The following is a 25,099-nucleotide window of genomic DNA, read 5'->3' on the forward strand; positions in this document are numbered from 1 at the left end:
GCGATGAGCTCGGCGCGGGTGATCGACGGCGGTGAAGACGGGGACGGGGCGTGACGGACCGCTAAACCTAGACAAATATTATGGAAAATTGAGCTTGGAGGTCGAGCTTGGAGAGGAGAAAGCTTAAGTAGTGTGGCTCGGGCATTCCATCGAACACCTTGTGTGCATAGAAGGTGAGCTAGAGCACCACCAAGCCCTCTCCCCCTCGGCCAGAGAAAAACAGAGCACTGGGGTGCTCTGCTCGCGAGCGAGGGGTATATATAGGCACCTCATTGGTCCCGGTTGGTGAAATGAACCGGGACTAAAGGGGAGCCTTTCACTACAAGAAATATGTCAACTTATGACCTTCTGTCAGTGACCCTCGAAGAATTGGTCATAAATTTATGACCATTTTAGACCAATTGGTCAAAAGCTGTTCAGGGGGCTCCAAACCCTAAACCATTGCGACCATTTTGGTCAGAAAGGTCGTAATTTCCTTACACGAAATGGTCACAAAGCAAACAGTGCTAGTCCACTGCCTTATTTCTAGTTGTTAATGACCAATATAGATGGTCATAGCCTTGTAGATTGTGGTGGGTTGTGATGACTAGGCGCCATCTCATCAGTTTTGCCTATGTGTCATGTCCATGTGGCAGTTTTTGCCCTAGGCAACCTATATTTCTATCATTCCCAAAATTCCCAAAAAAATCTCATAAATTCTTTGGGGCATATCTTCATCAAATATGTAAAAATCCTTCCTTGCCTAGTTCAAAACTAATTCAACAATATTCATTTTCCTATTTTGTTCACAACAACACTTTATGAAGGAAGTGCTATTTATATATTCTTGATTGCCCTCCGAATTTTTGGGCACTCTTTCCTATCCAAATCATTACCGCATGACAAAATTCAGCTCCATTTGCCTAGCAAATCTTCCTCGGCAAATTTCCATAGTTTTTGTCCACCTAGAAGCATTGTGAAGGAAGTACCTTTTTTATATCTCTAAATGACATGAAATTTATACAGTTCCTTCATATGCCCAAATTATCACCCTCCTCCAAATTGCAGCTCAGTCAAATCATCTATGTGAGCCCAGGTTCAATTTATATTTTATGGCCAAATTGGCACGTTGCAAAGCAAGTGTTATATATACCCCTCCTATTACCCTCAAACTTTTCGGGCACTCTTCCATACCCAAATCATTGCCACATACTAATATTCAGCTCAATTTTCCTAGTAAATCTTTCTCGGGAAATTTCCAAAGTTTCTACCTCGAGAGAAGCTTTGTGAAGTAAGTACTAGCTAGGCTTACCCAAATGATCTGAAAATTTACCAGTGCATGACCATACCTAAGTAACTTACCTACACCAATTTTGAGCTCATTTCATTCATCCAATCTCTCTCCCTAGTTTTCCCAAGTTTCTGTCCATAGAAGAGCATTGTGAAGGAAGTACTACTTTGGCATGTTCAAATGGTATAAATTTTCTACAATGCTTTCCTATGTTCAAATAACCATCCTCCACAAAATTTCAGCTCACTCCATTCATTATTTTGAGCCCAGCTTCAACATTCATATTTTTGTCCAGCGTGGTACTTTGCAAAGCAAGTACCACCTAGGATCCTCCTTTTGAGCTAAAAATTTGTGAAGACATTCTTCTTAGTAGATGATCATCGTCATCCAAAACTCACGCCCATTGGCCATGTGCATTTCCCGTACCGCTAATCAAACACTTGGCTGCTAATTCATGTTTGAGCATGGATTGGTCTCCTCGTGAGAATCTTATGTTATAATTTTCTTTATAGCACCAACCTGGGGAGTGCCCAACCCACTAGACATGCCTAGGCCGCCCAGAACACATGGCAACATTACGGTCACGCGGTGACCACGCGACGGGCATGCGAGTTTACGCGCTCTTGAGTTGGGGCCCTCGGCCACCGCCCAAACCTTGACGTATCGCCACCAAACCATGTATTTATGATTAAATAGGTCCTTATGTAACTAGAAATGATTTTTGGAAAAAATAAATAGCAAACTATGAGGCAGCTGCAGTTCAAATTTGACCCGCTTCCAACTGAATTGGCAGAAATTTGTCTTTTTCACGAGAGGTGGATCAAAATATTTTACACCCAACCATTTTGTCAATTGTGCATTAAATATGGCCTAGTATTTTATAAAAATGATTTGGTCCAATTTTGCAACAATTATTTGGTAGTTCCTTCACAAAAAAACCTCCTTTCGGGCACTCGAAAAATGGAAAATGGTTTTTTCGTCCAACGAAAATGAAAACTTCCTTAGACAACATTGTTTGCCATTCTAATATGCACTCTTGTGCACAATATGAGATCATTTGAACAAACTATGCCATGAATGTGGCCATAAGATTGATCATTTGGCTTGAAAGCCATTGATCTCCACACATGATAGCTCGTTTCTGAGAACACTTCTTTATAATAATTGCCGTATTACAAGTTTGTTATTTTTCCTAGGAACTTGGCCACATATGATGACACAATGCGAAGGTTTCCCAATTTTTTGATTGTTTTTGAATTTTTTATGCCCGTTTCAAAATGCGGTCAAAACGGCGGGAATGACCGTTCCTAGCTAGTGGTTGAATCTTGGAATTTTGTTGGTGTTTCTCTGATTAAATAGGTCCTTATGTAACTAGAAATGATTTTTGGAAAAAATAAATAGCAAACTATGAGGCAGCTGCAGTTCAAATTTGACCCGCTTCCAACTGAATCGGCGGAAATTTGTCTTTTTCACGAGAGGTGGATCAAAATATTTTACACCCAAACATTTTTTCAATTGTGCATTAAATATGGACTAGTATTTTATAAAAATGATTTGGTCCAATTTTGCAACAATTATTTGGTAGTTCCTTCACAAAAAAACCTCCTTTCGGGCACTCGAAAAATGGAAAATGGTTTTTTCGTCCAACGAAAATGAAAACTTCCTTAGACAACATTGTTTGCCATTCTAATATGCACTCTTGTGCACAATATGAGATCATTTGAACAAACTATGCCATGAATGTGGCCATAAGATTGATCCTTTGGCTTGAAAGCCATTGATCTCCACACATGATAGCTCGTTTCTGAGAACACTTTTTTATAATAATTGCCGTATTACAAGTTTGTTATTTTTCCTAGGAACTTGGCCACATATGATGACACAATGCGAAGGTTTCCCAATTTTTTGATTGTTTTTGAATTTTTTATGCCCGTTTCAAAATGCGGTCAAAACGGCGGGAATGGCCGTTCCTAGCTAGTGGTTGAATCTTGGAATTTTGTTGGTGTTTCTCTGATTAAATAGGTCCTTATGTAACTAGAAATGATTTTTGGAAAAAATAAATAGCAAACTATGAGGCAGCTGCAGTTCAAATTTGACCCGCTTCCAACTAAATCGGCGGAAATTTGTCTTTTTCACGAGAGGTGGATCAAAATATTTTACACCCAACCATTTTGTCAATTGTGCATTAAATATGGCCTAGTGTTTTATAAAAATGATTTGGTCCAATTTTGCAACAATTATTTGGTAGTTCCTTCACAAAAAAACCTCCTTTCGGGCACTCGAAAAATGGAAAATGGTTTTTTCGTCCAACGAAAATGAAAACTTCCTTAGACAACATTGTTTGCCATTCCAATATGCAATCTTGTGCACAATATGAGATCATTTGAACAAACTATGCCATGAATGTGGCCATAAGTTTGAGCATTTGGGTTGAAAGCCATGCATCTTCACACTTGATAGCTCGTTTGTGAGAACATTTTTTAAAAATAATCACCGTATTACAAGTTTATAGTTTTTGCTGGTAACTTGGTCACATATAATGACACAATGCGAAGGTTTTCCAATTTTTTGATTTTTTTTGAATTTTTTATGCCCGTTTGAAAATGCGGTCAAAACGGCGGGAATGACCATTCCTAGCTAGTGGTTGAATCTTGAATTTTTTTGGTGTTTCTCTGATTAAATAGATACTTATGTACCTTGAAATGATTTTTGGAAAAAATAAAGAGTAAACTACGAGGTAGCTATAGTTCAAATTTAACCCGCTTCCTACTGAATCGGCGGGAATTTGTCTTTTTCACGAGAGGTGGATCAAAACTTTTTACACTCAACCATTTGGTCAATTGTGCATTAAATATGTCCTAGTATTTTAGAAAACTGATTTGGTATAATTTTGCAACAAATATACGGTAGGTCCTTCACAAAAAAACCTCATTTCGGGCACTCGAAAAATGGAAAATGAATTTTCCGTGTAAATAAAATGGAAAATTCCTTAGACAACATTGTTTGCCATTCCAAGATGCACTCTGATGCAAAGTATGATATATTTTGAACAAATTATGCCATTTCAAAATGCACCCTCGTGCAAAAAATACAAGAGAAACAAATAGAAAAACACAATTACATAAGCTTTGTTCTTATTGGTTGAAATGTTTGTGCCATGGATCGATGACATGGCATCCATCCATCCATCCATCCCATTTATCTAAAGAAAAAAATAGAAAGAAAGAAAAAGAACCCCCACCCCCGGGGCAGCCCAACCACCCAAACCCTATCCCCTCCCCAGATCCATCGTCGCCGCCCCCTCTCGCCTCTCCCCCGATCCACTCCCGCCGCCGCCTCCGCCCCCGCCCCCTTCTCCCCATACTAAGAGAGAGGCACCGCCGCAACGGAGAGAGGGGCGCCGCCGTGGCCCGGACTCTCCTCCTCCTCCCCCCACAACTCGCCCACGCCAAATCCGTCTCAGCCACCGGCCAGCCAGAGAGCGATTCACCGCCGCCGTCACCGCTGCCGCCGGCATCAAGCCCCTCTCACCACCTAACAGCCTCACCCTCGCGGCCCCCGCCCCCTCACGGGCCCCGCGTCTCCCACAAGAATCGCGCCCGCCCGCCTAGGGTTTCCGCCGCCGCCGGAGAGGAGGGGAGGGGAGGAGCGGAACCAGGGCGAGATGGTACGTGCGCTGGCTTTCGATCCGTCTCTCGATTTGATCCCTAACCGCGTCGGCGTGGCTGATTCTCTCTGCTGATGGGTGATTCCGCAGGCCGGACGGCTCCTCGGGCAACTCCTTGTCATGGGCGGCGCCGTCGTCGGCAGGGCCGTGGTCCAGGCCTACTGCCAGGCCATCATCAGTGAGTGCCCCCTCTCCCTCTCCCCCTCTGCAAAAATATTTGTTCCCTACTTCCCGTTCCTTGCCCCTGACAGTGCGAATGAGGCCGTACTTTTTACCCCCTCCCTTCTCACCTAGTAATGGAGTAAGTGAACTCTTGATGCTGTCTAGTTTCATGTGTCAGTCAGTCTGTTGTGTGTAATACCCCTTGTTCATGTCTATACTAGCTTAGCTAGCAGGTTGGGCAGCAAGGCAGCAAGTTATTGAACTTGAGATGTTGCTGCTGCTGTATGTTTTTTGTGTCCCTGATCCTAACAATTGTCTGTACGGTGGGATGTTTGTTGTGGAACGGTGGCCATGCATTCTGATGTCTGACAATTGTCTGTACTTAGATGCTCCTTGATGAATTGATCTGACACTGCTTCTTCATATCTTTGCCTATTGGTACTGTTATTAATTGTGATTTGATCTTCATATCTTCCACCTTACCGGTGTTTGTTTTTGTCATGTACAATCATCATTTAATATTGAAGGGTGTACACAGGGAATTCATTTAGCAGTGTGAATAATCATTTGATTAAATAATTCATTTAGCAGTGTAAATAATTCATTTAGCTAAGTTTTAGTTCTCTAAACTAGACGGCTATGCAGTTTCAGTTTACTCGGTCCAGTGATCCTGTTTTTGGATTTCTGCGGCTGTTCTCTAAACTGAATTTGGTTCAGTTAAAAAACTGCACTACCTGATTGTTTAGGGCAGCGAGCTTCTAACTGAAAAACGAGTTTGCGCACCTGTACTGAACTGCCTGATTGCTTTCAATTCAGTACCAATTTGTCTTACCACTCGTAATCTATGTTGCACATTGCACTGCTGTATGAGATAAACAAACTATGCATCTAACAGATGCTTGTACTGGATACTCTAATACTAGTATTTAGCGATCCACTTCGCTGTCGAAATTGTCTTATGATTCTTACAGCCCTACTCAGGATTAGGCTCCAAACTGAATTTGATGCGGCTGTTCAATACAATTTGATTTTGATTTTATGGCAGAATTTAGTAATGGTTATGGCTAAATGCTATTGCCTGCTATAATATAAGATGAGCACTCAACCATTGTACAACTATTTGCATATTTGTTTTTTATATTTTATAAATGATGATAGTTTGTATAAGATGTTCACATGTTTTTTTACTAAAATCTCTTATGCCCTTGACTTAGCTTAACCCAGAATAGCAGCATCCTTGATGCGTACTGACCTTCACCTCGTTCTTTCTCTCGCAGACTCGAAGGAGACCATATGCAAGGCACCTCCTCTTCGGCTGTGAGAGTGTCCAGGGGTCGTGGGTGCGGCTAATGCCTATGTTTGTGGCCGCACTTGACACTGCCCTCTCTTTAAGCGCACATATCATTTTTTATAACTCTGCTATCTTTTCCCAAGTCTTTATTATCTTGCCTAGCCTTGTACTGATATGTATTGTTTGATGTTAATTACCCAAGCTAGTGCATGATGTTAGGGATAACCTGAGAGCACTTGCCTAAGTTTATAAGATATGACATGTGTCGGTCCAAGCCTGCTGCTCTTTCAATGCTTTTGCTACTGTACTGTGTTTCTCTAGTTGTTCGAATGTTTCTGCTTCTTTTGGACCTGATGATAAGGACCTTTCTTTTCTCCCGTGGGTTAAAACAATGGGAGTTTGCATGGAAGGTTCTCTCGCTGTATGTGAACAGCAGTATGATGTTACTTGGCAAATGTTTTTTCTATGACATGAGGGAAGAGCTACTATCATGTGCATGGAAGGTTTTCAAGTGAGCACTTGTTAGTTTGTTTAGTACTTATGTAGTATGGGAAATATGCATAGGTATGTCCATGTGATTTTTAAGCATGCTTACTGCCTACCTGATACAGAGTTCTATAACTGATGTTCTTTATTTGACAGTCTATAGTCTCTTATAGTTGAAAACTTGAATAGTTACATTATGTGTGCTGCTATGTCTCTTATAGTTTCAGAAAAACATTAATTTATCTGTCCTGTTCTATTAATCCTAAAGATGAAACTCATGCATATGTTGCTTAACCTGACTGGCTTGAGTATTGTTCCGAACGAATTATACTACAGATTCCCTTCACTGTTTTTCTTCTAGTTATCTCATAGGATTACTCATGAGGCACATCTATTCTCTCCATTTTTTAGAACAAAAATGTGATTAATTCAGCATGCTTATGAGTATCATGCTTCTGAATATCTCCAAGCTGGATATTTCCATTAAACATGTTTCTGAATACCTCCCATATATATTTCCGTTAGTCTGCTTAGTGCATCATTAAGATTATAAGCATCATTTTCATTGAATCCTGGTTACATATTTGTGTGTACTCAAGTTGAAAATGGGACTTGGAATAATATGCAAGTTTCATCTTTTCTATTGCAGCGAGTGGGTCGGTTATGCACTGGCAGCATCCTTGCTACTAGCGGTGGGCGCGATGGTCCGGGCCAAGCAGAGAAAGATAGGTGAGATATGCTCAGAGGTTATCATCGACAAGTCCTCGGACAAGATGACGATGGAGAGTATAGTGGAGGCACAACACATCATGAAGAAGGTGCACGAGTACGTCAAGACGACGAACGTCGTGATCCTCAGGCTATGGTCCATTATTCTAGCCCGGTCACCAAAGGTATATATCATTGCACACTAGTCTTGATCATTGACCATCCTTTGTGTAATGTTGGGGTACCGTCCGTCACATATGGTTCTGGACTATAATGTTTTGTGTACTGTTCATTGTCCTGATCATTGTTTCAGTTAAATTCAGTCCAAATTTAGTCCAGGAGTACTCCAAATTTAGTCCAAACACAGTCCAGATATTGTTTTGGTTTCCTTGTACTCCAAATTCATTCCAAACACAGTCCAGGAGTATAAACAAGTTTATAGATTCAGTCCAATTTCACTTGTGCAGGAAATTCACCTGTGCGGCGGCGGCGGGGAAGGAGCAGCATCGGCAGCCCTGACAGAGGAAGCCATGTTGCCGTTTAGTTTGTTCCCAGCCTTGACTATGGTTGTCCAGCGAGTCCGGCATGTCGTCATTTTCTTGTAAAGCAGTATTGTATCACACTTGTAGAGCTCGTTACACATGTAGATCTTGTAAAGTACTGTATTACACATGGTCATATGTATTGGCAACGTGATCTGGTTGCTCTTATTTGAAGTATTATGTGTGCTTTTGTCTACCAAGTTAAATACTAGTTGAAATATGAAGAATATGAGCCTGATAGATGGGACTCACTTACCAGACCCAAACCTCCCAAACCTGACAACTGGGACCCATCTGATTGGTGGACCCATTTAATAAAAAAAGGAAATTATAATTATTTAGACGAAAAGGCCAAGGCCCAATAATAAAAAAGGCTGCAATGTTGGGCCAGGCCCATGAAGTCGACCAAAAATTGATAGAAAAAAATATAGAAAGGCTGAATTAATGGGCTAGGCCCATGTAGAAAACTAAATTGGACCGGGCTGAATCTTGTGCCACATCAGCTTGCCACGCTGGATGCCTACGTGGCCTGGGGAGGTTGCTAGTGACCAAAACGCCACAGTGGACTTATTTTGGTCATAAACGTTTGCGACCATTCCAGAAGAAAGGTCGCTATAGTCAGTTTACGACGCCCAGCTTTTGACCTTATGTTTTTGGTCACAAAAAGGTCATAAATGGAAATTTGTGACCTTTCAGTGACCAATAGTGGTGGTCATAAGTTGACATATTTCTTGTAGTGTTTGGTCCCGGTTCAAGCCACCAACCGGGACCAATGGTGGTGGGCCAGGAGCGAGGCCCATTGGTCCCGGTTCGTCCCACCAACCGGGACCAAAAGGTCCAGATGAACCGGGACCAATGGCCCACGTGGCCCGGCCGGCCCCCTGGGCTCACGAACCGGGACCAATGCCCATATTGGTCCCGGTTCCGGACTGAACCGGGACTAATGGGCTGACCCAGCCTGGACCAAAGCCCTGTTTTCTACTAGTGGACAAAACCCATCGCCATCATGCCACGCGAGAGAGAGGAGAGGGAGAGTGAGAGAGGGGAGTGACTAAGGGAGCGCTCGGCCCAATCGCTTTGGATAGAGGAGTGAACGGCCGTCAACGTCGTGGCGTCACCATTGTTGGCGCACAAGGGATCAGCCACGTCAAAACATGCTCAGAAAGTAGCTCAATGTTTTTTGCCACTGTCAGAAATTTGGCTCGGTGCAAAATCTCACGAATCGTAAATTGGCGGTGTTATGCTAATTGTGACACGAATATGGTGGTTCTGTGCATTTTACTCAAACATTGATTTATTGATGTCACATGTCTCTTTTGATCATGGTTTTTAAGGACAATAGTTGAAATTTATGATGGATGGATGCTTCAAACCTGATGCATGCGCATGCTCAGGCTCTATAAATCCTAATACAAAATAATAGTAACATCTTGACATCCTAGTTACACTTGATTTTACAATCAAACTATAAAACAGAATGATTGAAACTTGAAACAATTTGGCATTCGTTAGGAAGTACAATTATTTTGCAAGTATAAACATATCTTTTCTGTTTCCTGTTTAGTGTACTGCCGAGGTTAGTATAATCCACCTTTTATAATGTTTATATATACTGATCTATACTATTTGCACCTGAGCAGAAATTAGCTCATGTAGTATAATTAGCATGCAACCAAACATACATGTAACGTATGGGACATAATGAAAATTCTCTTTAACTTTGATGAAACATCATTTAGTGCTACTTACTTGAAGTTCTGACCTTGAGCATAACCCGGTAATGTTGTACATGCATATTGATATTTTCACATAAGGAATAAAATGCATAGTATGGAGTAATATTAATTCAAAAAGAACTTTCAAGACAGATAGATTTAAGCAAGAAAAACTAAGAAATAATTGTCTTTCAAAATGTGCACCATTAGTGTTTTTATAAGGTTTTTCTTTCTTGGTACAGATAGATTTAAGCAGCCACTTAGGCTATGGAACTTGTAACAACATTTATTAACATCAATGATCATATATCTGCCGTCACGACAAAAGCAGTGGCAAGTACCAATTCACACTTGGAGGTTTAGACCAAGACTTACTTGAAGCGCATTGCATTTCTCCAATAACTTTAGGGGTACTAAATTATAGATAAGTATATAATATCAACTGTAGTTTGTAAACATCATTTTATTATCTTCATTGCATTTTGGATCAAAGAGAACCTGGTGTATATCTGAATGACATTACAATCACCTTGAGCGACTTTACACATGTTAAGAAAGACAATACTTGTCTAAAAGGATCTATGATCATTGTCATATAAATACATAGCTATTGCTCAAAATCTTCTGATTTTCTTACAAAGATAGCATGGATAGTTGGTTCATCCAAAAAACTATAGTTGGCACATTGGAGGAACTATAAAAAAAGATGATAACAATGGAATATATTATATCATATACAAAAGACAACCGAATGAGTTATTGTCAAGGAAGTAAAACATTTATAAGAAACATAATCTGACATCTTATTCTCTAAAGACGCATTTAAAAAACATGTGATCGATGGCCCGTGTGTCTCGATGGTAACCTCCTAGGAACAAGCAACCTCAATCTTTTTCGATTGCTTCCACCATGCGAAGCACAAGGTTCAGCCCTCAACTCCTGGTCGTCATGATAATTAAGTGTTGTAGCCAAAGAACATGAAAAATTGGAGAAGTCAATACACGATTCATTTTGGTACCTTGGTGGTTTGACTATCAGTGTGACGGTGCCTTGGCTGGTTCTAGCATGGACTTGTTCTCCTCTGCTCCTCAAAGTTAAAAAAAACACAAACCTCAAGTATAAGCCTACTTCTTGCTTTAAAGTTTTGATTCAGACTATAAACCTCAAGATTGCAAACAAAAAATGGTTCCTCATTTAATTTTGAAATGCAATGTTGAAAATGCAGCTCTAGGTATTAACCAGTTGTTTTAATCAAATAGAGGCATGCCATCTTCATCACCTGGTACAGACCAGTAAAGGAGCTAGATGGAAAGACATCTTTCATCGCAACCCCTGTTGTATGTGCGTACCTGAAAAATCGAGATTTCTGCTTGTTAATAACCATCTAGGCACCTAGCGTATCCAAATAAATAAAATTATCTGTACTTTGTCAAGAATGAAAAAAAGGAGCTATCCAAAAGACAACTGAAATGATAAAGGTGCAAACCTTGGCCTTGGGGGCATAGTGGAGGGAAACAGAGATGGCACTGAAAGTGACAGATGCAGTGAGGATGGCGAGTATGAGAGAACCAGCGCTACCATTAAGCCCTGCCATAAACCAGAAGGAGGAGCAGTCGGTTAACTGATAACAGGCTCACTAAACAGTTAAAAGGCCATCATACTATTCTCTGTGTTAACGTGTAATATACACATATACTGGAGTAGTGGGCCATGAGAAGGTGGATAGATTTAAATCCTTGGAATAATAACATAAGTTCATCATCTAATAACAAGAGACTATGCCGGTGAATAATTATAGAAAAAGTTGTGTGTGTGCAGATATGATGATATAAAGCCCGACTCAATTAATAAGTGCACATCGAGGTCGGGCCATCTCTTTCTTTTCTCAAACAAATAACACTAGGATCATCTTCAGTAAGAAGTGCACACAACAATGATGCCTCGGTTGATAAATAATAAAGCAGTAATCAGAATATATAAATACTTGACTTAAACAATATTGTACTGTCCCTTCTGAACATAAACCAAGCAAACTAACATGGGATCTTTAACCTGACCTACGTATAAGAGTTCAGCACAATAACTTTCAGACCTTTAACTTGCACACCATCCATATAAAGTGTAAGATTACGAAGTGGATTTTCTGCACACGGCTTCTTTGGTGCACCTTATCTCTATCACTCGTTGAAGCGCTAAGATCGTTATTCTGACGTAAGTGCGGGTGGGCAATAAATTGTGCCTGCCACAGTATGTTGTACGAGCTCGGCACAGATGTATATACATGGCTCAAGACTAGGGCTGGACGCTCGAGCGAGCTTTTTGGCTCGGCCCGATAAAAAGATAGGCCGAGCCGAGCTGCAACTTTCGGCCCGTCTGGCGAGCGAGCCGAGCCTGTTTTCGCTCGGTCCATCTCGGTGGCTCGTTTCAAAGCCCAATTCGTTTTTTATAGGAATTTGCAGCCCAGTGTAAAGACAGCAGCCAACGCGAGTAGCCCAAGCCCACTACGAAGCATTGCCTCGACTACCCGACGCCGGCCTTCTCGGTCCTCTCCTCACAAAATTCCCCCATGCCGCTAGGGTTTCTGCCGCTCTCGCCACCACCTGAAGCCGTCCTTCTCGTTGTCGCGCCCGATGCCGGCGTCGTCCTCGCCGCGCCCGACACTGGAAGGCTCGCTCTCCGGACCGACGACGAACATGCCCTTTCGTCGCCGCGTTGGACGCCGCCGTTCCCCACTCACATGGTGCCTAGCCAAGCTTCTGTTGCCGTCCCCAGCATTTGTCGCCGCGTTGGATGCCGCCGTTCGTCGCTCACTTGGAGGCACAAGCAGGTATGACCTACCTGGCTCACTCCCGTCCTTGCCCTCCTCTGGCTGCTACTTACGGATGTGCGCAAGCACACATACTACACAGGTATACACACACATAGCGAGCTGATCGGGCTGGACCGAGCCGAGCCTCCAGAAACAGGCTCATTCATCCAGCCGAGTTTGGCTCGCTTTAGGCGAGCCAAAGCCAGGCTCGGGCTGAACTCGGTTCGGCTCGGCTCGGCTCGTGTCAAGCCCTACTCAAGACGCGTGATGAACGAAACAGTGCTGTCTCCTCGAATGTGAGCCGGTGTCCATCGATGGCAGAACAGTTGAGTGGCTGGGGTATTATATGTTCCTGCGTTTTGCTTGTACGTGCACAGGTTACTAGCCGACGAGGGCGCTGATCAAGGGCCAGCTGGCGCGCGCATGGACGCAATAGTCGGGACTGAACAGTTCGTGCTTTTAGGTTACGAAAAATGTGGTTGAAACATGTGTGCCGGCAGCAGGGCTGCAACACAGTACCACTTTCTTCCCCCGCCTCCACACAACGGGGCAGCCCTCGTTCTGCAAGCTAATGGAGTTCATTGGCGACGACGGGGTGAAAGGTTAGCAGTTTCATAGCAGCTTGTTTCTTGCTTCGAACACCGAGTAGCCAATCACAACTCCATGGGTAACGATATGCGTTTTTTTGGCGAAAACAGTTTAGGTAACACCGAGTAGCCAATCACAACTCCATGCAGCAGCTTCCACCAGAGATGGACGAGCCAGCTTAGTCGGTTCTTGCGATCTGTCTCGCATTGGGTTGGACTGCGTTTCTGATGTTTCGTCCGCCTGGGCTGGGTCGGCCCAAACAGAGCGGGCTCGACGGCTTTCGGACAGAGGATGCGTGTACGGCCATCGTCCATCGGCTGGGTTGAGAAGGCAACTCCACGCGGCTCGTATGCCTATAGCTAGATGGCCGGGGTGGGGTTTGACTTCAATGGTAGTGGAGTGCATCAGAGTGGTTGAGACTGACAAAACTTTAACCACCTCTGATTCAATGTGTTCGAACAATGAAGGTTGGCTATGTCCGTTTAGTTCATATAATGCATTCCCCCGCAAAAAAAAAGTTCATATAATGCATTGACTAAAGGGTGGAGAAAAACCAATGTGCATGTGTGCTCGCAATGCGTTAAAAAAAGGAGCGTGTGCACATGTGTGGGTTAGAACTGTTCCACAAATTCGTAAAAATTTGAATCTGAATAGAGCCTCGACGTTCTAGCTGGGCTATATATAGAGGTTGAGTTCTTTTGAAAACGATGTCAAGCACGGGGAGAGGAGCGAGGCGAATATGCAAGCCATGTGTCCTCCCAAGACAAGCGCGTTGCTGAGCTGGCTATTAGAGGTGAGTTCTAGTTATTTATAAAAATCGTAGATTTGTTCCAGATTTTCAATTCAGATATTTCATCAGTTTGCCATTGCATGCCAAAAAAAAGGCGGCGGCGCATGGACTGATGTCAAAGAGAAATTTGTAACCAATAGAGAACAAGATAGGTCGGCTAATGACGAGCTCATCTGTGAGGTTAGTTGATTCCAGCAGAAAAAAGTTATATGAAAGTGACAAAAAAACAAATTTTTACCACATTGAAACTCAAGATATTCACGCGCTTAACCTGAATAAGCAGGACTCCGTCCTTGGGCAGTGCACGGGGTCCATTGCTGGAGTTGGCGAGCATGGTGGTGAGCAAGTTAGGGAAATTTTTCATAACAGGGTGAAAGCTCGTTAGGTCGTTTATAAAAGAAGTTTCTACTAAATACATTTTGATTTTTGATCAGGAGGGGCGTGTGGTTGATGAATGCGTGCCAGTCAATGGCGGAGCTTGATGAAGAATGTTGAGGAGGCTAATCATAGTTGAGGGGGCAAAGAAGGTAAGTTATGCATGACTCTGAGAAATCTTGGATATTCAAGCCTAATAATTAGGGCCACATAACACCTGCGAAAGCGAAAACCAGACCCTTCTGGAGATCGGAGGCCTGCCAGTTCTTCACGGCAGAAACCACGTTCCCCATTTGCAAGGCCTGAAGTACTGACATCACAAAAGTAGAATCGATAACAGAAGAGACGCAACAAACAGTAAGTGACTTTTACCTTGAGCCCTTGGTGCCTCTCTCTGAGCGACGGTGGCAGGAGTTGTGACTGAGAGCGGAGGTGTTGTGCAGAGGAGTGCGGGGGAGGGCGGGCGGGGGTATATGAAAGTGCAGTTCCAAGAGGTAAACTTGCCTTGTGTATGAAATCACCCGGCTTGAACGAAATTAGTCTGCTCTTCTGCTCTGCCAAGGGCAACTCGACAGGTGGACTAACACTGTACCCAGGTTTCTGTCGACAGGTGGACTAACACTGGTTGAGCATGAGCTCACCTAGAAAAGGTAATGCATGAAAAGGTAATGCATACTACAGTGTTTCATCAAATAAATGATATTTTGATCTATTGCTTACCATGTTAGGGTACTTCCTATGCATATGATTAGCAAAGTCAGCTGGGCAAGCTCTGTTGCCAAAAATGATTGGTGACAATGGTTCTGCTAGACGATCTACAGTGGATGGGATAGTTTGAGGATTTATTGCACACCTGCCATGTCCAGGGGCATCATCTAGTGCTAGCCGGGTGCTGCATTCCAGTGCATCTCCGATTAATTGACACTGCATTAGAAAAAAAGTGTTGGTTCGTTGCATATAAAAATGTGTTGTTACTAGAAAGAACATAATGCGAAAAAGGGAATAGACAGGGCATGTGTACAAACAAGTGTCCAAAGCATGGTTGCTTACATTTGGACCGAAGAACGCCGTGCCGCCAAATGCGTTATGTGTTACTGCTTGAATGGCCCTCTTGATCATTCCACGATCGAAAACCTTGATTCTTGGGTACATGTTCTGTGGAATGCAGGAGCTGGAGATAGATATTTTGTCGAGTACATATCAGCACCAGTTGAATGAATTAATCTCCGATGGAACGACCAACGCAGCCCAGTATTCTACGCTAGTGTAGTCGTGCTTTCCAGATGGGTTTAAGACGTGCCCAATAGAGAAAACAACATAAGCAATCTCTCAGCAGACGAGATGAGTTCTCTCCAAGGGGTAGCAGTAGAACAGATTCTAGGGCCTTGAGACCATGAACACCCTAGAGCTGAATGTGGATGCTGGCTTGGTAAACTCAATGCATGGCTCTGAAATTTCTGTGTGACCTGGGGGTATCAACCTGCTGCCGTTCGGCAACGCAAAAATGTGTTGGACATCTAGATCTGTGATTTCAATCTCCCTTCCCATGCCAAGATCAACCTTTCAGGTTAAAGGGCCGAGTCTCTCCATTAAGAATGAACTGAACTTTAGATTTGTCTTGTGAGATATTTTGATTTCCAGCAGTCCACTGAAATCAATTTCCTTTGCCAACTCGCGTTTCTGGTGGTCGAACTGAGAAACAATACAACAGAACTTCTGGAGAGAAATCCTAGATGTGAGCGTTGGATTGGCATTGCAGATCTGTAGATCTTCCCTAGTAACCATAATCCGCGGATCGGATCCCTCCATACCCTAGGAATATGATGGACAATTTAAGAGGGTGAGGTTCTGTATTGTCAAGACTAGGTCGATTGGGGGAAAACTTGCAAATCTGCGTAGACTAAATTTCAAGCTTTTTACGGGGCAGTGCCTAAATGCCTGTAGATAATGTAAGGATGCTTCTTAAAGCAAGCATTGCAAAAATGGTTGCGGAGAGGAGGAGGAGGGGAGAGGTGGTGGTGGTACGAGTTGTGGACGAACCCGGTGACGACGCTTGCTTGAGGCTGGGGCGGGCGGTGGGTGGCGCCTCCCGTGTGCCGGCCATGGTGGCCAGGTGGTTTCATTGGGCGCGGCTGAGTTAGCAATGGACTAAGCTAGGCGATGAAGAAGATTGGGAGGAACAGCGGTGTGATGTTGTGCGATTTGGTATGGAGAAATTTTTTTACAACAACATTTAATGAGTTCGTACCGGTCAGCCGTGCTTTGGCTGTCTCCCTCTCGTGCGTTCACATCTATCGTGCCGGCCAGGAAAAAAAATGCTCGGCATGGCAATAATGGCCGACAAAAGAAAAAAAAATACAAAATCTATACTTTTGAAATGCCACCTGGAGGAAGAGAAGGGTATGGACAAAGTTGAAGACCTACAGGCGATTGGAAAAAAGCAGAATGGTAGTGTGAATACGAAATGCAGGCCAAGTGTTCTGCAGATGGAGAAAATGGGATCACAAAAACCAGGCGCATATGCATCACATGTTCACACCGAACAAGAGCCGAAGTGGTGTCCCATGGTACAAAAACAAGAGATCATCTAGTGACTGCAAAGGGAGGAGGGAGGGGAGAGTAAACTGAGCCGGTCCATGTACACGTAAGGTTTCATATGGTGGAGATACGATCCTAAAAGTCTTCAAGTGTCAGATGCATCAGTGATTCTGCTCGATCTCAAAGCTAGAGGACGTCCACGATACACATGGCACTGAATGCCGTGCTAAAGAAGTACTATTCGGTAAGATTACTACAACCCGCTTAACTACAATACTCGGTAACAACATACATGACAAACAAAAGATCATATCTGGTCATTTCAGAATTCAGAGTGGCATGTTCAGATATTAGTTAGTAGTACATCATACAACTTTTTTCAAATTTACATGGACCACTTATCATGCTCATAAATTTTACACTCATTTGTCTGTCCAATCTACCAAGACACATCCAATCTACTAAAAATGTAGATGCTAACCATTCTCAACGCTTGATGCTCTCAATTTTACACTCATTTATATGCCCAATCAACAGTGGCCGTGTTAAGCGACTCTAAAGCAATTGCCTATACGTAGAAGTGAGCACGTGAAACATAGCTGCAAATGTATGAATAGTTAAGAAATGAGAGTGGATTTTCTACTCTCGGGTGTACTACACACAAGTTGCCGAAAAGATCAGAAAACGCTACCAAACTACTCCTTCCGTTCGGTATTACTTGTCGCAGAAATGGATATATCTAGACGTATTTTAGTACTAGGTACATCCATTTCCGATACAAGTAATTCCAAACGGAGGAAGTATATCCAAAAAATCTGAAATATTGCGACATCAAATTCTATCAAATGTTAGAGAATCTAGAAAAATTTAATCCATAAATAACATCCGAGGAGCTCCCACAAAAAAAATCGCTGCTCAAACAGTGCACAAAACTTTGAGCAGTGATTTTTTTTTCGTGAGAGCTCAAGGGATGTTATTTTTGAATGAAATTTGCAAGAACCTCAAACATTTGAGGGTAGCCACTTATTTTTGGACAAAACCGGGTGTAGTACACCCGAGAGTAGACACTACTTTCCGAAACATTAAGCCGGTGAAGTATGTCATTGTGTCGAGGTTCAGTTTTCTGGTCCTAAAGTGAATACATTACACAAAATTAAGAAACTAATCAATGTTGTTGTTTCTAAAATGGATTGGCACTACTAATAGATCCTCACTGGAACTAAAGTGTTCAAAAAGAGGCAACTACATAGTTGATGGGGCAACAATAGCTACACATGGGATTCCGCTCCAACACCTCTCCTGATGAATGACCCCTTAACCTATCAATATCATTAAAGTTAATTTTAAAAGTAGATGGGAGTAATGCCAGCAAAGATCACTTGAGTTCAAGACCACCGCGTTGGCCTAATTTGCATGGCACCAGCATTTTTAGCACAATAATAAAAACTGCACCCTTTGCTAGGTCGTCAGAATTATCCTGGCCAATTACTCACTCCGTCGCATAATATAAGATGTTTTTGCAAGCTAAGATAGCTTGCAAAAATGTCTTGTTTTGTGGGCCGGAGGGAGTAGATCTTAAGTTGCAGCTACGATCAGTGTGAATGTAAACACAGTGCAGTGAATCGAGCAGATATATTCCAGTAACTCAAGCAAATCCATCCATAAAGAAACTCTAACAATAAGACAGATTAGTGTGCCAGGTTATGCTTATACAGTACCAAGCAACATAAAAAAAGGAATAAATCAGACTACATATAAAAAAAATCCAGAGAAAAACAACGCACACAGCCAGAGAGAGTAAAAAGCTTGTTCTCAAGCGGCAGTCCACCAATCGAGCATGGTGCTTCGCAGCTTTGGACAATGATATAAGCTATCAATTTATAAAATCTAAGTGCTTTTTGAGCCAGAGAGAGTAATATTTACCTCAAAAACTGCTTGTGTCATGACGCACGTCAGATATTCCTGGCAAGGGCACAAAGAATGTACTGCCACGAAAAGTCCCATCGCAGAGGGGTCGAGTACAAAATAATTAGTTCTTTAGCACAGTATGTCTCAGAGCAGAACTCTTAATCTGACTATATAACCAGCCTAATCCTCCACGCAGAAAAACAGTACCCTTAGCAAAAAAAATAAAGAGCAGATAATGGAATAGGAAAAGCACTAAAATGTCTACTTCCAGATCCATGGGCGTGCAAGCACCATGGAGTATTATTTAGCAAACAAATTGAAAATACATAGGATGGGGTGAGAAGGAGGGAAGGAGCAGGAAGAGAGGTAGTGCAATGGATTGGAGGAAGGAGCTCTGGACCGGTTCATCCTTTCTGGAGTGAAGTCTATTATAAACCTTGAATTCATATACTTCATCGGGATCAAACCGTAACTTCTCAATCCCTAAAGTCGATACCCTATACTCACATATCCCAGTCAACCTCAACCCTGGATTAGTTTGGCACACCGGGAAAAAGGCATTCCCGATCGGGTCATTTGTTACTGTGGCTGACTACATTGGCCCACATGTCATATGTATCATCTATCCCAATCCCGTGGTACAGCGCCAGTGGTGGCAGTGTGGCACAGAAGGCAACTTCCTCTCCCCGAGATTGCGAAGCAACTACGCGGCCCGGCGTGAACCCGACGGGCCTGTCCTGGACTGGGGAACACGACCCGCGCGAGACAGCTACATGTGGAAGGGCGACATCGGCCCGCCGCCGCCGCCAGCAGCCTACTGTGGCAGAACCAAAGTTTCAGATCGCGGGCTAAGGCATTTAGCGGCTGGCTCTATGCCAACGCTACAGCCGCTATCGCCGGCTATAGCGGCCGCTAACCCATTTCGCGACTACAGTACTTATGCATGTATATCACAAATCTATACTAATACATGTGCGTGTTTTTCTCAGAAAACAGGGTATTTTCAGTAAAAAACAGAGGATTCTCAATATAAATTTGAACATAACAAGTATAGAAGAGATCTGAGATCTGCAGCAGTTCAACTTCAACTTGTTCTTCATCACCACTTGGTACCACACCAATGATCCATTCATTCTGAATCCCAGAGCCTACAATCTGAATCAACAAACAAGTATGAATCCCAGAGCCTACAATCTGAATCAACAAACAAGTCTGAATATTCTACAAATGAGCTAAGGAATCAGAGGAATCTTGTACCTCGCGATGTGCTTGCCCCGGCTGCTGGAACCGTTTGAGAGTGAGACTGAGATGTCATCGTGGTCGTAGAGGCGGCGTCGTCCAGAGGCCCTTCGTCGCCGGTCGTCTTTCCACCTCCCCCACAACCGAATCTGGATTCCAACGAAGCAGCAGTCGGCGCTGATGGGAAGAACAGCGCAGCCGTCGCAAACTTTTTAGTGGGAGGGAGAGAAGGGAATGGGGGGACACGATCTAGGTTTTCTGGAGGAGGTTTTATATACCATCGCGAAATTTGGGCCGTTTCTGGTCTGTTTTGGGCCTTTGGGCCCTTGTGTTTCACTCTTTCGGCCCATGCCAGCGATTTTGCAGCGACAACGAAGTTAAATAGCGCCGTTTCGCGCGCGATCGCGCGGTTAGCGGCAGATCGCGTTTTCTACGGGATTGCCTCGCGGGAAGGGCTCTAGCAGGCAACAGCGCCGCGATCGCGCTGTTTTCGCCCGCGATCTGAAACTTTGGGCAGAACCGAAGCCACTTGGAGTGGCTGGATGCAGCCTACGGTATCGGTGGCGTACATGACCTTCGGTGGCCTGGCGTGCAAGTCGGTGCCGGCCCTGGTGGAGACGGCGTGACGTGGGTCATCGCCGGCAGCGGCGTGCAGTTCCTCTGGGTGGTATGACCCGGTATTGGTGACTGCAAACGAGCCGATGCGGCTGCCGGACAGGTTCGATCGAGGCGGCCATGCGCTAACGTGGGGTTGTAGGGGGTGGGCGCTGCGGGAGGACGTGCTCCGGCCGCCGGCCGCCGGTGTCCACGTGCTCGTCCTCGTCCGCAGTTCGTGGAGATGGTGCTGCGGGCGCCGCAGCTGTTCGTGGCACAAATGGTGCGGTTGGCGGAGGCATATGTTCCTTGAACAATCTTCCTGGTCACCACGTATTCATTGGTTTTTTCTGCTCGTTGCTCCTCACTAGTCAAGTTTCGTTCCAATTTTCATATTTGGGTTCGTCGGTGATGAGTTCCTGGGTCGCACGCACCGAATGGTCTTCTGCAACACATGGTGCAGCCGCAGTGTGACAACACATGCATGACGGTGGAGCGTGCTGAAGCAAAGTTAGAGCTTGAGGGAGAGAAGAATATGACGTGTGCCCCTATCGTCAGCAAGAGTATACAGTGATCCCGGCCAGGATTCTCATTATTCCAACGCACCAAACTGGACTAAACTGGTCGAATGTCGAAATAAGACCGAGATTACGGAATACAGGGTATCAATTTCAGGGATCTGAAGGTTGAGGTTCAATTCCGACGAGGCCTATGAATTTAAGGTTTAATACAGACTTCACTCTTCTTTTTGCGCGCACGTTCTCAGCAGGGCAGAAGGCGTGGAAGGAAGGGACAAGCCGCCCACGCTGTCGCCTCTCCCTGTAACACCCTCGATGCGACTATAGCTCCCACGTGTCGAGGCACGACTTAGAGATATAATCGCATTGAAGGCATATGTCGCAAGTTAGGCAATCTTCACAACATCCTATGTAATATGAATAATAAAGGGGAGAACATAGTTGGCTTACACTCGCCACGTCAAATCAAAGTACATAAATAACATTACATCATTCAAACACTCATGGCCCGACTACGGCGCCAAAATAGAAAAGAACCCAACATGCGATAAGGCCCCGAATCAAACCCCAACTAGGCACCACTACTGATCATCAGGAAAAGACACGTAGTAACGCTGAGAGTCCTCGTCGAACTCCCACTTGAGCTCGTACTCGTCACCTGGAGCGGAATCACCTGGACCTACATCTGGAGTTATAGTATCTGTGAGCCACAGGGACTCAGCAACCTCGCACCCTCGCGATAAGACTATTTGAGCTTATAGGTATGGCAAGGTAAAAATATGAGTGGAGCTGCAGCAAGCGACTAGCAAGTATGGTGGCTAACTTATTCGCAAAAGAGAGAGCGAGAAGAGGAGGCAAAGCACGAGCGAGAAGCTAGAGAACAACCTGCGCAAACATTACTCCAACACCGTGTCCACTTCCCGGACTCCGCCAAGAAGAGGCCATCACGGCAACACACTCAGTTGATTCATTTTAATTAAATTAAGGTTTAAGTTATCTACAACAGGACATCAACAAATTCCCATCTGCCCATAACCGCGGGCACGGCTTTCGAAAGTTCAATCCCTGCAGGGGAGTCCCAACTTAGCCCATGACAAGTTCTCACGGTCAACGAAGGAATAGACCTCCTCCCAAGACATTCCGATCAGATTCGGTATCTCGGTAACTCAAGACACTTCGACAGGTTAAAACAAGACCAGCAACACCGCCCGAATGTGCCGACAAATCCCGATAGGAGCTGCACATATCTCTTTCTCAGGGCACACTCAGATTGTCTAAACTTCCTGTAGGCCAGCCCAGAGTTGCCCCTGGTAGCCACCGGCGGCTGACGGTTTGGACCAACACTCAGAGGAGCACTAGCCCAGGGGGGGGGGTTAAAATAAGATGACCCTTGAGTCTGCGGAACCCAAGGGAAAGAAAAGGCTAGGTGGCAAATGGTAAAACCAAGGTTGGGCATTGCTGGAAAAGTTTTAATCAAGACGAACTATCAAGGGGTTCCCATTATAACCCAACCGCGTAAGGAACGCAAAATCCGGGAACGTAACACCGATATGACGGAAACTAGGGCGGCAAGAGTGAAACAAAACACTAGGCGAGAGGCCGAGCCTTCCACCCTTTACCAAGTATATAGATGCATTAAGATAACATAGCAAAATAATGATATCCCAACAAGTAAATAAAAGTTCCAACAAGGAACGGCTTCAAACTTCACCTGCAACTAGCAACGCTATAAGAGGGGCTGAGCAAAGCGGTAACATAGCCAATCAATGGTTTGCTAGGACATGGTGGGTTAGAGGTTCAACATAGCAATTGGAAGGCTGACAAGCAAAAGGTAGGCATCGTAGCATTGGCATAGCAAGAGCGAGCAAACTAGCATAGCAAAGATAGTAGTAATTTCGAGGGTATGATCATCTTGCCTGCACAGTTGTCAGAGTTGACTGGATCCTCACAAGCAAACTCAACGGGCTCCTCGTTAGCGAACTCATCTCCCGGCTCTACCCAACAAGACAAACAAGCAACAAGGATACAATCAACCACGTGCAAGACCAAGCAATATGATGAAATGATGATATGCTATGCGGGATGCGATGCGGGATGCAAAATGCAAGATATGACAGGAAATGCATGAACCTGGCCTCAACTTGGAATTCCAAGGGTGCCACTGGAAAGATGAGATGAAATCGCTTGAAAACGATATAAAGAACGCCGGAATCGGAGTTACGGTTTGGAAATGGCAAACGTTTTAAGAATGACACCGGTCTGCAATTTACAGCAAGTAGGCATCTAAATGCAACGAAACGAACATGCTACAGCCACCAAACATGACAACAAAATACATGACAGGGATGCACACAAGATGCTTAACAAAAGTCTAGCACTAAGCTACGGCCAATTCATCCATTATAAGGTTCAAACAAGCATGGCAAAAACGCAAATGCAAAACAGATTCCAGACTTGGTGAAATTAATACTTGTCTGAAATTTCAGATCACGAAGCCCTCTTCGGAGCAGCAAAACAACATGATACATGACCTGATTATGACAAGGAAGAACGTGGCATGGAGCTACTCAACAAGCTTAACAAAATACCCAAAGTGACCTGGGGCCAAAAGGGTTCACAAAATATACTAACAAGCCCACGAACATAGCTAAAACACAATCAATTTTCAGACTTGGTGAAAACTGGAACATGCTGAAACATAACTCACGAAGGCATGTAAACGAGCTCGATGCACTCACTACAGTGAAAGTCATGGCAAGGCAAGCATATAACCATTAAGAAGACACAAAATGCTAGCTAGATATGGCAAGAACAATGGCATAGCATGCACGAATCAACCACAACAACGCCGGCAAAATCGCAAACGAGTTGACGGTCTGCCCAGATTCACCATGAAGCAAAAGTAGAGCTCGATTGACTCAAGCTAGGTTGTTCCATAATTGCAAACAAAGACATGGACGGATAGAGCATAACATGATAAACTCCTTTACTGATCATCCTCAAAAGAGGCACGGATCACTAGGAAACAAGCTGAACATATGGCATCATGAACTAAATAATCCCAGACTTAGTGAAAAGTACTAAGTCCCTGAAAACAGATTTACCGGGTGCCTCAATTTGCAAGCTTGCACAAGTCACCACACACATCACAAAAATGCATGGGTTGCACCTCCAGAAAGATAACAAAATGCTTAACAAAACATGTGAAGGACTCACAGGCATATCATGCACACAATAATCATGGCAAAAATGACAAAAGTCTAAGATGAACAAGCAGATCTGACAATTAACTCATGAAGCCTCCTTCTAACAGCATTTCGGGCATCAAGACGAACTCAAATGCAAATGATGCAATGGAATGAAATGATGTACTCGTCGAGGCGAACATTTTGATATGCTATATGCCCAAATCGGAGCTACGGATGCGGAGATACGGCAGGTCAAAGATAGCACAAAAATTAGGGTTCGGAGGGAAAAAGTCAACCGAGGGGATATTTTCAGATCTAGATCCGGCGCGGATTTCGAGGATCGCCGGGGTTGAAGACGACGGAGGCCGGAGTTGGAGGGCTCGCCGGACTTGGCGAGGCACGCCGGCCGGTGAGGGAGGCGGCGGCGAGGGACGGCGACCGGGGCGGCGGCGGCGAGGCCCGGGCGCGGTGGGGCGCGGTGGCGCGGTCGCCGGAGCAGCGAGGTGGCGCGGCTCGCTGGCGGAGGCGGCGGCCGGTGAGAGGAGAGGCGGCGGCGCTCGGGCGGCTCGCGGGAGACGGCAGGCGCGGGGAGGCGCGGCCCGGATCGGCGGCGGGGAGGGCCCGGTGCGGGCCGAGTGGGCCGGCGGCGAGGCACGGTGGCTGGGGCCACGTGGCGCCCTCCTACTGGCGCGGGGCGGCGGCGCGATTCGT

At 44.5% G+C, this 25,099-nt stretch overlaps 1 long non-coding RNA gene across 4 annotated transcripts; it reads right to left on the minus strand.

Moving 5' to 3' along the window:
• Window positions 1–9,592: 9,592 nt before the first annotated feature.
• Window positions 9,593–20,326, minus strand: LOC147963555 (uncharacterized). Of its 4 annotated transcripts, XR_015609196.1 has the most exons (9): window positions 20,107–20,326; window positions 18,865–20,004; window positions 15,454–16,215; window positions 15,124–15,327; window positions 14,776–15,044; window positions 11,328–11,428; window positions 11,121–11,190; window positions 10,860–10,922; window positions 9,593–10,780 (listed from the first exon to the last, which is right to left on the minus strand). It is a non-coding gene; the product is annotated as an uncharacterized LOC147963555 (long non-coding RNA). The 4 variants fall into 4 exon arrangements; XR_015609195.1 differs by having other exon boundaries at window positions 9,594–10,780; window positions 10,860–11,190; window positions 14,776–15,003; window positions 15,257–15,327; XR_015609193.1 differs by having other exon boundaries at window positions 9,594–10,780; window positions 10,860–11,190.
• Between the last annotated feature and the right edge of the window lie 4,773 nt (window positions 20,327–25,099).

The sequence above is a fragment of the Triticum urartu genome, chromosome 6A (assembly GCF_056163025.1).
Source record: "Triticum urartu cultivar PI428250 chromosome 6A, HENAU_Tu73, whole genome shotgun sequence".
NCBI lineage: Eukaryota > Viridiplantae > Streptophyta > Magnoliopsida > Poales > Poaceae > Triticum > Triticum urartu.